Genomic DNA, 14,393 nt, shown 5'->3' with positions numbered 1-14,393 from the left:
TAGCTCTGACACAGTGTGCCATAACTTACTTTGATGCTGTGGCACATAAGACTAATATTGACTCAATGTCAGGATTTGTGATACTATGGTGTTGCTAGTGATCCATTAGTAGATATCAATCTCAGGCATTCACTTGTTGCCGTGAGTCCTAAAGTAAAGCTGTACATGCCTCTTAAATCTGTCACATGTAACATTGAACAGAGTAAGCAGAGTAAGTTAGTGAAATCATTATTGAAGAAAATATTACCCAGCCTTTAGAACAGGCTTGGGCAAACTTCGGCCCTCCAGGTGATTTGAACTTCAACCGGCTGTTAGGAATCGTGGGAGTTGATGTCCAAAACACCTGGAGGGCCAAAGTTTGCTCATGCCTGCTTTAAAAGGACCAATCTTCCTGAAGAAGAATCAATATGGTTTCTACAGAAGCAAGCCCCCTTTTACTGTTTAAGTTCTGTTAGAGCAGGGGTACCCAAACTAAGGCCCACGGGCTAAATGTGGTCCTCCAGGGTCATTTACCCGGCCCCCGCCCTACTCTTTAGACTTAGGATTGGACTAAGTCTGAAATGACTTGAGGACACACAACAACCAATGCATTAATACAGTCAGCAGAAGAAAGACTTCCAACCAGACACTTCTCCATGGGTTAGAAATAAAAGCAAGAGCAGAAACATCAGTAGGCCACATCACACAATGATGTTGCATGGCTACACGTGTTTCCATTGTCATCTATGGAACAATGGGAGGGGTTGAATTTATCTACGGTAAGTGTTGACAGTCATTTAGTCACCGATTCAAGGAGTCGACAGTTGTGGCTGGCAAACTGATCTAGGTCAATGTTGTACAGAAATTGTGAGCCAGTTGACAGATTGTGGTATGCTGCATTGTATAACACTTCATACCACCATGTTGAAGTTTCTCAATTCAGAGCTCAAGGCATTATTTTGCATGGAAAAAAGAGGTTTGATTTTTGGCCCACTGCAGTTTAAAAAGCAAAACTAAGAATCCAGTCTGGGTGTGAACTTCTGCATTTCTTCTGTATAAAAAAGGGTGCCTTTGTAAATATCAGGATTTGTGTGAAAAGGCTGCTCCTGCCTTTCGACTGGAGCTTGGCTCTGCTCAGTGGAAGAAGAACAGGCAGGATCTGTAGGAAGGAGGCTGCCAGCAGGCATAGAGGCCTCATTGTGCCACCCGGTAACATGCACCTAACCATTTTAGCTGATGTTGTTCCCAGATTTCTGTGGAGAGGAACATGTATGAATTTGTAACCATCCCAAGGATGCAACACAGGAGAACACGGGAGAGACTGACTTTGCAGAGGTCTGGTACAAGCATATTTAAAGTAGAGGAAAGCAATGAATGCTGCAGTTTGAAAAGTGCCTTGAGATGAATCTCACATGCATTTGAACAGCTTGGGTCAGATTTCCTTCAGGGCTACCATCTGCCACATTAACCTGTCCAATTACTGAATTTCTAGGGAGGCTTTTCTTTCAGGTCTTCCTGCCACCAAATGGGGGTTTAGGAGAAAACCTTCTTCACGGTGGTATCCTCGCTTTGGAACTTCCTCCAAGGAAGTTCACTCGCTGCCAAGGCTGTTGTCATCCTGGTGTCAGGTGAAGAATTGGCTACTTGCCCAGGTCTTCCAGTATTACACATAAGTAACTTGGTTGTTTTTGCTTTGTTTTTATTTTGGCTGGTATTACTGATTGTGTTTTAAGCATTTCTTTTTTCTATTTTACCACATTTCATCAATTCTAAAGACACCTCTGATTCTAAGACACTCACTCATTTCAGTACCACGGTCAGAAAAAGCTTTTTTATATATATAGGAAAGCACCCACGATTCTAAGACGAGCTTTTTCGAGCTTTACATGGGAAAAAGTGTGTCTTAGAATTGGTGAAATACAGTAATTCATGCTGTTAGATAGGAATCTGTATAACAACCAAGAAGCAACTGTAACAACAGACCATGGAACAACAGACTGGTTCAAAATTGGGAAAGGCAGGGCTGTACCCTCTCCCCCTACCTTTTCAACTTGTATGCAGAACACATCAGATGACATGCAGGGCTTGATAAATCCAAGGCTGGAGTTAAAATGGCTGGAAGAAGCATTAAGAACCTTAGATATGTAGATGATACCACTTTGATGGCTGAAAGTGAGGAGGAGCTGAGGAGCCTTATAACCAAGGTGAAAGAAGAAAGGGCAAAAGCTGAGTTGCAGTTAAACATCTAGAAAACCAAGATGATGGCAACCAGATTGATTTATAACTGGCAAACAGAGGGAGAAAACGTGGAGGCAGTGACAGACTTTATATTTCTAGGCATGAAGATTACTGTAGATGCAGACTGCAGCCAGGAAATCAGAAGATGTTTACTTCTTGGGAGGAGAGCAATGACCAACCTTGACAAAATAGTGAAGAGCAGAGACATCACACTGGCAACGAAGGTCCGCATAGTTAAAGCAATGGTATTCCCCGTAGTAACCTATGGATACGAGGGCTGGACCATAAGGAAGACTGAGAGAAGGAAGATAGACTCTTTTGAATTGTGGTGTTGGAGGAAAATCCTGAGAGTGTCTTGGACTGCAAGAAGATCAAACCAGACCATACTCCAGGAAATAATGCCCAGCTGCTCACTGGAGGGAAGGATATTAGACGCAAAGTTGAAGTACTTTGGCCACATAATGAGAAGACAGGAAAGCTTGGAGGAATGCTGGGGAAAATGGAAGGAAAAAGGAAGAGGGGTCGACCAAGGGTGCTTTAACCTTCAAAAAGGGAGCACAAGAACCTACTTATATGCAGTGGCCTTCCCTATGAAATCAGTTGGACATTTTTGTCCAATTCTTAAGATGTTTGCATTCAGTTCAAGAATATAGAAACAAAGTTGCAAATGCAGTCACAATGCACATATAAATGCTCATTTTCAGCTGATTCACCATTGTGAAACATGTCTTCTTGCCCATTGCTTTTCTGCTTCAAATCATGCCTTACTGACCAGAGTTTGCATCTTTGCTCGGAAGAGCCAAGGCTGAGGCAGAGCTAAGCCTTGGACATCTAGCTCTGCCCCAAGCAAAATCAAGTGGACATCTCTATAGAATTGTTTCTACTTGGTATCATGGGCCATAATCATGTGGATAGAATGCAGAAATTCCTCCATGAAAGTAGCTATATATTTTTGATTGCTGGAAATATCTACATTGAGTTGTCGAAGGCTTTCATTGCTGGAATCACTGGGTTGCTGTGGGTTTTCCAGGCTGTATGGCCATGTTTCAGAAGCATTCTCTCCTGATGTTTGGCCCACTTCTGTGGCAGACATCCTCAGAGGTGTGAGGTCTGTTAGAAACAGTTTCCATTGAGTTCAAGGTCAATTCAAATAAAGATATGCATGCATGGTTGCTCTTCCTGTTGTGTATCTAGTTGCTCTTCCCATTGTATATCTGATTGGCATCCTGTTGTGCAGCTTTGCCATTCAACACAAAAGATGTTTGAACACACTCAATAAGTGACTCTACGTATGAAGATTTATGCTGTACAGCCCTAATGGAAGATGTGGGCCCAGGCTGTGGTGCAGGCTGGTGAGCAGCCAGCTGCAGCCAGCTGCAACAAATCACTCTGACCAAGAGGTCATGAGTTCGAGACCAGCTCGGAGCCTGCGTTTGTCTTTGTCTTTGTTCTATTTTAAGGAATTGAATGTTTGTCTTATATGTGTAATGTGATCCGCCCTGAGTCCCCTTCGGGGTGAGAAGGGCGGAATATAAATACTGTAAATAAATAAATAAATGGCCTTAAAGTATTCTTGAATTTTTGCTCATAATTTTCTGTTCATATAACTCACAGTGGTACTTAGGTAGAGCATCCTTTATCTAGTATTCTACAATCTGAAATAGTACAAAATCCAACATTGGCTAAGAAAATGGCACTTTTGGTTTTTGATAGCTCAGTGTTCATAAACTTTGTTCATGTACAAAATTATTTAAGATATTGTGCATAAAATTATTTACAGGCTAGGCTTATAAATTGTATATGAAGCATTAATGCCTTTCATGTTTAAATTGTGGTCCCATCTCCAAGATACCTTGTTATGTACATATATGAAAATACAAGTATTTCAAATTCTGGAAAAAAAAAACTAAAATAAAAAACAATTTAGGATCCAATCTCTAGTGCTTGAAGGAAGTTCCTGTTTATTATGAACTGTTTAGCTTATCTTCTTTCCTGTGATCCTTGAGAAATGGCCGTGGAGAGATATATGCAGGGGCTCAATCAGATATCCCTTAATGATTGGAAATCACAATGCTGTTACCATGAGAAGGCAAACATGTTCATGATTATATTTCAATGCCCAAATAAAGAAATAAAATGTTACTGTTTTATTGCTGCTTTATAGTTTGATTACTTTTTATTATATTTTATGGGTTTTAACATTACAGTATTGTGCACCACTTTGGGGATTCTTGAAATGGAAAGTGCAATCAAAATGACTCAATAAATACAATAAAACGATAGCTATTTGATTACAAAATGAGCAATGCCATAGGGATGCAACCATAGAGGCGCTTAAGGAATTTCACCTTTGAAAATGCCAGTATAAGCTGGTCTGATCTGCAGCTCCCAAACTGATGTGCATCCTCTCCTGAATTTTTCATTTATTATAGTTGAAATAGTATTTAAGCCTATGTATGCTTACATCATCTTTTTACATCAAAAGAGGCACATGGACTGAACAGCTCACTGGTTGTACAGTAAACAAAAGTCGTCAGTGTGTTATCCGTCACGTTTTCATCCTGTCCTCTTTTTAAGGAATCATGGGTAATGCACATGATTCCCATTTCACTATATCTACTGCTTTCATAGAAATCTTCTAAAAGAGACGCAAGCAAGTATGACAGGTCCAAGGTCATCCATCCAGCTTTGTAGCTGAGCTGGGATCTAAATTGCGGTCTCCTATTCATTGGCTTTTACTGCTTCTCGAGTAGACTGGAAGATTTCAAGTGCCTTCTCACAGAACTATCAAAAGTTTATATTAAAGTTTTCTTAGTGCCAAGATTAGCCAGGTCACATAAGTTCAATAGTATCGTTCAAAATAACTTAACAACCAGTTCTTGTGCATGGGTCTCTCCCAGGCTCCAGAGAATCCAGTCCTTCCCTCCCTCTGACTTCTTGCCAATCCATCGTCCTCATCCACTTTAGTCTCCTCCTTCCCTCTTCACTACTCCTAGCTCCTGTTGGGAAATCATCCTGGACTACTCAAGTCTAAATGTAGTCAGATAGATGATAGAGTTAGATTGAGGGAATCCTTTCCCTGTTTCCAAAGCATGCCTAGACAGGCTTTACTGTGTTTTACTCTATCCTGTTTATGTCACATCCCTTACTTTGAAGTTAGTAGAAATGTGAATCTTTAGGGACACTAACTTCCCATTGGTCAGAATGTCTTTTATGGCCCCAATAAACTGGACCATGAGGTCGAACCATTTTGGTTCTCTCTTCTCCCTTTGTTCTTCAAGCTAACAAGAAGCATCCAGCCATCTCTCCTGGCAAGATGTAACTATGTAGATGTTTGTTATTTTTCCTTTCTTATTTTTCCTTAGAAACCAGTCTATAGTAGTCTAGACAGCTCCCAAGCCTTTCTATCTACAATGGAGTTCTTTTTACTTGAATAAATACTTTTTGAACTTTTATTGAGACTCTGCAGTCCATTGCAATCCTAAAGGCTTCTCTTGCTCGCCCAGTGTAAGTAAATGTTGCATTTGAAAGCTTTGCTTTTGCTACTCTGCTGATTTTGGTGGAATCTCCCCCAGAGAGGGTTAAATTGAGTCTAACCGCTCAGAGATTACCACAAGAGCTCCCTCCTTCACTCTTTCAGTCTCAAACTTAGCACCAACTAAATGATACCACTGGAGGAGTTTCCTGGAAAGGTAACATGCTTCTGCACAACTATCTTCCCTACAAGAAGTATATGTGGGCCATTTGAAATGTATGGGTGACTGATGGACCTGAGAGTTGATTCCAATCCAACAAGATCTTAAGATCTCACATGGATGAAGTTTAGCCAAAGACACCAGTTGGGCCAAAATAAAGTGGACAAAGGCCAGATTTTGGACATTTTTCCACACAAAACTATGCAAACGGCTATCCTCAATTCAAATGCTTGTTCACCCAGAAATAAATTCCAAGACAAGAGGCTCTTGAGCTGCAAAGTACTGTCATCTAATAGATTTCCATGGCCAAGGAGGGATTCAAACCCTGGTCTCCCAAAGTCCTTTCCCATTCCTCAGACCACTACTCTATAATGCTTCTTGAATTTCACTTTATCAAATATGATTTGTCTTGTTTTGTATATGCTGGTTCTTTGTGTATGCTACTCCAAAGCAGGGCCATGTGTTGAAACAGCTGCAGTGGAATCATATTTGTGTTCTCTTTTTATGTGAAGCAGCGATGGGAAACATGGGGCCATCCCAATGGTTCTGGACTGCAACTTGGGGCATCTCACACGCTTGGCTATTCCACAACATCTGGAGACCTGATATTCCCAGCTCTTCAGTTAAACTATTTTGGAAATCCTTTGGCATCAAAGGGTAATAGAAATAGAAAATCAAACATTCTATAACATCAGATCACATCGGCCCCAGTCAGCATGACCTACAGCCATCAGTGATGCAAGTTATATTCCAGCATCTGGACTGTCACAGTTTCCACACACATGCACACACACATCCCAAGGAATATGTATAACTCTTGGACCCTATCCTTGCTACAATTTCTAGGAGTGGAGTCCAATGTCTGGGGGATGGGGCATTCATTTCTCACCTCTGGTTCAATCTCAAAGCACCATCACTAGACTTATGATGTCCCTCGGATGAACCTACCACAGGATTTTCTTGTCAAAATTTGTTCAGAAGAGAAGTTGGCTTTGCCTTTCTTCCTTTGAGGCTGAGAGAGTGTGACTTGCCTGAGGTCACCCAGAGGGTTTCTGTAACAGAGAAAGAGTTCAAACCCTGTTCTTCTGAATCCAACATTCGAACCATTACACTGGATAGATAAACATTGCAGCTTGATAAAACCTCACTGGGTTCCCTCTTCCGAAATGTGGAGGTAGCACTTGTTTACATCATCCACACATGATCCCCATCTCATTTATGCTTGCTTCTCTTTCCCTAAATCAACACTGTGCCTCCCTGGCTTGTGGTTTCAGCCGATCTAATTGCCCCAGAGAGACCACTGACAGCAGACACTGGAAAGCATTCTTCTCCCCAAGGCTCTGGAAACTGTGCTTTCATTGGTAACTGCAGAGAAACAGCAACCGGGCTTCAAATCAAATGCTCCCTGTTCTTCTTTTTAGCAAGGATGTCATTGTTCTAAGGAGCCAGTGGCTGCCCCAGTCACATTATTCAGGAATGAGTGGGCTCTGCATAAATCATGGAAGTTAAAAAAATGTGCATGTTTTATTCCAACGCAGCACTCTTGGTTTGGTATTTATGCAGCATGTAGGTCTTGGAGGAGTTTGTTCACTGCTGAAAAGTCAAGTGATGCAATTGTGCTTGAAATCCTATGGGGTTGGGAGAGAGATAGAAGGAAAGCGGGAGCAGTTAGCTTGAATACAAGGAGGATTTACCTTGCTGGATCTCAAAACATCTTGCATATTTCATGTTCAACAGCGCAATTTTTTTTTGGAGTGTTCAAAACGGCACTGTGCAGGTGATGGCTATCTGTTACTGGTTGTTCCCAGCATTCAAGTTTCAGACTTTTCTAGATGTAGAGACTGTCTCTAAATGTGGAGACCTCACTGAGCATCCTAGAATGGAGTGGAGACAAGAGCAGCATTGGTAGCCTGCACATGAGGTGGCCTTCCTGATGCAGTTGTCTCTCCATCTCCTTTTTTTGCAGTAATACTTAGTGTCCTTTTGAAAGCTCTTGCAAGGGCAAAAACTCAGCCTTAATTTTAAGTAGCTCTCACTGCATCTCATGAATGTTTTCTTTTAACTTGCCTCCTTTGAAAAATATTGAACATGTGTATGTTGATCCTTAGTGACTAACTTCCAAGACATTTCGGATTTATTGCTCCTAACCTGGTGGGAGGAGCCCCGGTGGCAAAGTGTGTTAAAGCACTGAGCTGCTGAACTCGCAGACCGAAAGGTCCCAGGTTCAAACCCCAGGAGCGGTGTGAGCGGCCACTGTTAGCTCCAGCTTCTGCCAACCTAGCAGTTCGAAAACATGCCAATGTGAGTAGATCAATAGGTACCGCTCCGGCGGGAAGGTAACAGCACTCCATGCAGTCATGCCAGCCACATGACCTTGGAGGTGTCTATGGACAACGCCAGCTCTTTGGCTTAGAAATGGAGATGAGCACCAACCCCTAGAGTCAGACATGACTGAACTTAACGTCAGGGGAAACCTTTACCTTGACCTTAACCTGGTGGAAGAGATGCTCAAAGGAAGCTTTCTCAGTATGAGGTTCACCCTTTGAGCTTCAGATATTGCAATTTTGTCAAATATAAGTTTTGTGTTTTTAGACATACAGTATCTGGCTTTTCTTGTATTAATTCACACTTTTAGATATAACACAGGCCATAAATAAAATGATTGCTTGATTGACAATGGAGCTTGGAAAAGTCGATTTCCATAGTGCAATATATTTGTGGTTTTTGACAGTCCAGAACTCCTCTCCAGCACCATATTTCAAAATAATTGCTTCTCTTCCTGTCACTTCCTTTTCTGCCTGGCTTTTACAGCCATAGCAGAAATCACTATTCAATTATGCATCTCTTTAATTCAACATCTTGGCCAGTTCCTTCATAGCTGCCCTTCCAAGATTTAGCCTTCTTCTAATTTCATAACTACAAAATATTAAGGAGGGTGGGGGGTTGTAAGGCGTAAAAATACACACCTGCATGTCTGCACACACACAGAGCCCCGTGCGGTTTACACACGTTCAGTGGCCACAGAATATTGACTGGGGTCAAGCAAAAGAGAATAGGGGCAGAATGGCGTAGTCTGTAGAGGACAATCCTCATTTGAAGCCTTCCTCTGGTCAATGGGATCTTTATCTAAAGCCTGGATTAAAGGTGAAGAGAATGACAGAGATCATAAGCACTTGACACCAAGAGTTCAGACTGTGTAGCAAGTACACAGGTCACCTAGTTAAGGTCCCACAACTGTGAACTCCATTGCTTTGTCATTAAAATTAGAGTAATTTGTATATTAGTGTGTACAAATGGAAACTTACATACACATTGGGAAATGGATATTCTACCAAATATGTGCAACTCTTGCTTGCGAAGAGGCCCCCAGGTTGTGTACATGACTACCCTACATGGCTGCTGTGGCAGAGGATTCTGGGACTTTTGATCCCTCCAAATAACTTTTCTAAGCACTGCTTGAACAATTTTCCATGCTTCTCAAATGCCATTCAACAGAATTTTTCAGTGCTGCTGGATCAGCATTTCAAGCCCGCTTTGGTAAACCCTCCAAGACGTGCTTTTTGCTGCAAGAGCACAATGCTCCCTCGCTGGGCCGTGGCCTCTACTGTCAGCTCCGCTTGACTCAGCACAAGCAGCCTTGTTTCCCCTGCTCTTGGAGGAAGCCAAGGGAGGATGCGCTGGGAGAATGCTAATTGCCCTTTTTGTTTGCTAGTCCCCATCTCAGGAAAGCACTTGTTTACGCAATTTAAAAAACCAGGCCATATGCAACAAGCCATTAGAAATTAGCTCTTGATTACAGCAGGAAATGCTCTTGATTCAATCCTATGTCAAATTTGTGAACGGCAGAGGTGACGTGGCAAGGTGGATCCTGATTTTTAGTACTGGGGACCTTTCGGCCTAAGTACCTGAACAAAAGGGGGACAGCTTTGGACTCAATTATATGAGTTATAGAGAATGACACCAAATAACTTTACTGCACAAGGATGGCAAGCCAGCACTGCAACTGCACTATAGCCTTTGGTGACGGTCCCTATCGCACAATAACTTGCACATCATGCTGCGCATCTGCCTCTTCCCCATGATTAGGTAAAGGTAAAGGTTTCCCCTGACATTAAGTCCAGTCGTGACCGACTCTGGGGGTTGGTGCTCATCTCCATTTCTAAGCCAAAGAGCCGGCGTTGTCCGTAGACATCTCCAGGTCATGTGGCCGGCATGACTGCACGGAGTGCCGTTACCTTCCCACCGGAGCGGTACCTATTGATCTACTCACATTGGCATGTTTTCGAACTGCTAGGTTGGCAGGAGCTGGGGCTAACAGCGGGCGCTCATTCCGCTCCCAGGATTTGAACCAGGGACATTTTGGTCTGCAAGTTCAGCAGCTCAGCACTTTAACACACTGTGCCACCAGGGCCCCCCATGATTATCTCATCACGATCTGTAAATGGGTAAAACTTGTCATTAGGTCCCATCTCACAACGTTCCCATCATTTACCTTGGTGCAATGTGTCCCTTCTAGTTCTGTACCAGCAAGCAGGTAGCAAGTTGATGTCAGTGGGTAGGATTCTCCTCTTTTCTTCCTCTCCCCTCTTCCCCTTCACTCTTCCGAAACTGGACATCTTTCTTTTATAGCTATATGTGCCTTTTAAATTTATTTTTAAAAGCTGGAATTGTGCAATTGCACTAAAAAATTAAAATTAAAATACAGAACAGTGATAGAGCACTTTAATATTGCCCCCCATTTTATAGATTTTATTGTTTTAACGCAATCAGTTCCTTGTCCTCCCCCACCCATCTCTATTTTACCCATGGACTTTACTCAGAGTTTTGCACTAATCACCCTCTGTACATCGCAATTGGTTTTATGTTATAACTATGTTATTATATTGAGTTTTAAATATATGGATTGTTTTTGTTATGTAAGCTACCCCAAGTCCCTTCAGAGAGATGGAGGTGGAGTACAAGAATAAAGTTGCTGTTGTTGTTGTTGTTGTTGTTGTTGTTGTTGTTATTATTATTATTATTATTATTATTATTATTATTATCATTATTATATAAAGTGGGAAAGTAGGCCCGGGCTGTGGTGCAAGCTGGTGAGCAGCCAGCTGCAGCCAGCTAAGACCAATCACTCTGACCAAGAGGTCATGAGTTCGAGGCCAGCTTGGAGCCTGCATTCGTCTTTGTTCTATGTCAAGGCATTGAATGTTTGCCTTATATGTGTAATGTGATCCACCCTGAGTCCCCTTCGGGGTGAGAAGGGCGGAATATAAATACTGTAAATAAAATAAATAAAAATAAATACAAGGGTGTGTGGAAGTACAATCATGGGGTGCACATTGGGCAATCATTGTGATTGAATACAGATGCGATGTCAAACTAGATATTTCTTTACAGCATTTTTATCCCACCCTTCTCACCCGAGATATGTATCCACTATCAATGATAGTGCAGTGGAATAGCAGGTTTGTGTGATGAAGTCCTAAGTCTCATCTTCCCCAATTACAGCCTGATTAATGTAAGCCATTAAGCACACACAATACAGAAGGCTGCATAGCAAAAATCTCCATTAGCGGAATTACACATTAATTGTGCTGTACTCTTGTATTGAATGGCACTGACATGCCACTGAACCAAGACAGCAAATGGTCAACTAAATGTGTCCCTCCACGTGCGAGGCACAGTCATCCACGGTAGCATCCTATGTGCAACTTTGCTTCTCTTACCTGGAACTGAATTTGGACCTTCCATATTTGAAAAATGTCCAGCCACTTTCATAAAGGAACTTACGCATGCCTACGGTTGCAACAACATTCCTGTCATATATATTATCCCTGCATTGCTCTTAAATGGCCTGTTGTAGGTGAGTTATGTGAGTGATGTTATGAATACAGAGAGTCCCCAAGATACTAATAAGTTTCTGTAGGTTTGTTCCTAAGTTGAATTTGTTTGTAAGTCAGAATAGGTACATTTTAAAAGTGTAATTCCAGCCAAATATGGAAGCTTTGGATAGCATAGGGAGGAGTTAACACCCCTGTGAGGTTTGTTTTGATGTCTGTTCCCTGTTCTATCCAGCCCTTCCTTCAAGAAACTGTGGGAAGTATACATGATTTTCTCTTTATTTTATCCTCAGCACAATTTTGAAAGGTTGGTCATGAAATAGTTACCAAGATGAGAACACGATTGCATATTTGAATCTGGGTCTTTCCAGATCTAGTCTGACACTAATTATTACACATAATATAAACCTTTGGAGCTCAGATTCCATTAGCTCCAGCTTCTGCCAACCTAGCCGTTCAAAAACATGCAAATGTAAGTAGATCAATAGGTGCCGCTCTGGCATGAAGGTAACAGTGCTCCATGCAGTCATGCCAGCCACATGACCTTGGAGGTGTCTATGGGCAAGGCCGGCTCTTCGGCTTAGAAATGAAGATGAGCACCAACCCCCAGAGTTGGACACGACTGGACTTAATGTCAGGGGAAACCTTTACCTTTTACCTATAGTCATTAAAAGCAAATTCAGACAGATAAAGACAAACATAATACAACAGAGTTTTACTGTATCATAAAACAGCTTTGTGAATTCAGTATGCATTATTTCCTCATTTTTGCTGGTTGCTTGAGAGTTTTAGTTAATGGAGCTCTGGATGTTCTTTGCAGAAACATTTCAGCACAGGAAAAACATGTACAAACGAATGGGAGATAGTTACGTTACTGGGCTGATTGAAGACCCAGTAACCTGCTGCTGAAGGTAAAGGACAAACCCAAGCTGGACTTCTGGCTGAATCATACATCAACACCAGGACAGAGCAGCAGCATCCACATTACCTAAAGGCAAAATGAGAATGTTGTTGAGCTTGCTTTATTTAAAATGAGCTTACTGTGCTTGCTGATAGCAGTTTATAGACTGTTCATGCACTTAGCACATTGTGACTTATCTGTGGAAAATACAAGCTGATTGGTGAGATATTGAGGCATCTGCTTCACCTTCCATCTACATAGGATTTTTAAGCTGATCCATTCCAAAATAGATAAGTGTCTATATAGCATAAAAGCTTTGTTTGACATGCGAGATCTGCCATTTTTCTATTGTTTTGTTAGCACCCAATAATAAAACTTCCTTGCCGCCAAGCCTACTGTCCATCCCTCTTCTCACACCAGAAGGTAATATACTATCACAGTTTGGGCAACCCAGTGCTGAACATATGAACAAGCTCTATCCTCAAACATCCTCCTGCTAGTTGAATAAATAAGCAATCAAGCTGCAATGCAGCCATAGTTGGTTGTATTGTCACTAGGACACTTAGAATCATAGAATCATAGAATCATAGAATAGTAGAGTTGGAAGAGACCACAGGGGCCATCTAGTCCAACCCCCTGCTAAGAAGCAGGAAATCGCATTCAAAGCACCCCCGACAGATGGCCATCCAGCCTCTGCTTAAAAGCCTCCAAGGAAGGAGCCTCCACCACGGCCCCGGGGAGAGAGTTCCACTGTCAAACAGCTCTCACAATGAGGAAGTTCTTCCTGATGTTCAGGTGGAATCTCCTTTCCTGTAGTTTGAAGCCATTGTTCCGTGTCCTAGTCTGCAGGGCAGCAGAAAACAAGCTTGCTCCCTCTTCCCTATGACTTCCCTTCACATATTTGTACATGGCTATCATGTCTCCTCTCAGCCTTCTCTTCTGCAGGCTAAACATGCCCAGCTCTTTAAGCCGCTCCTCATAGGGTTTGTTTAGGGGTATGTGAACATCGAGGAATAGGGGCATATAGGAGGCTTGTATGTCAGCATTTGGGTGTTTCTGGTCCAATAGTGTTTCTAGTCCAAGACAAAAAAGTACAATTCTGGGAGGAGGAGAAGTGAGAGGGAGAAGAGGAGAAAAAGAACAACGACGACGACAATAACAACTGAGAATGCTAGGCTGGGAGAAGGGTTTTCTAGAATGTTTATACTGTACTATATTTGGCTCAGGCAGCGAACGGCAACATCTGTACAGCTTTGCTTAAATTTGGCACGTCACTTCTCAGGCCAAATACACTGCCATACAACTCAGTTTCATAATGCAGTGTAACTATATTAAATTACATTATATGAGTCTAGACAGCCATATAATGGAATTCAATACAATTAAACTGCATTATATAGTAAGGTTGATGGGGACTTATGACCTCATCACACGGGGTAATCTCAGCGGCAAATGCCAGTTCCTCTCTATTTGTGCCACGGAGCCTGTCTGCTCCCATCCCACAAATTTAACTAACTTACGATGTTGGAATGAGGAAGTGCCATCACAGTGGGGGGATGAAGCAGCTGCTCCCCCCTGTGGCCAGAATTAAACATCCCCTCAGGAAAAGGTTAAATTGCCTCTGCGTCTGTCTGTCTCTGTCTCAGTTCTATGTATATATGGGCATTGAATGTTTGCCCTATATGTATATAATGTGATCCACCCTTGTGGTCTCTTCCAACTCTGTGATTCTATTATCCATTGTGT

This window comes from Anolis carolinensis, chromosome 1, assembly GCF_035594765.1.
Source record: "Anolis carolinensis isolate JA03-04 chromosome 1, rAnoCar3.1.pri, whole genome shotgun sequence".
NCBI classification, from domain to species: Eukaryota; Metazoa; Chordata; class Lepidosauria; order Squamata; family Dactyloidae; genus Anolis; species Anolis carolinensis.
The sequence above is the reverse complement of the archived record's forward strand: the minus strand, read 5'-3'. Positions refer to the sequence as shown.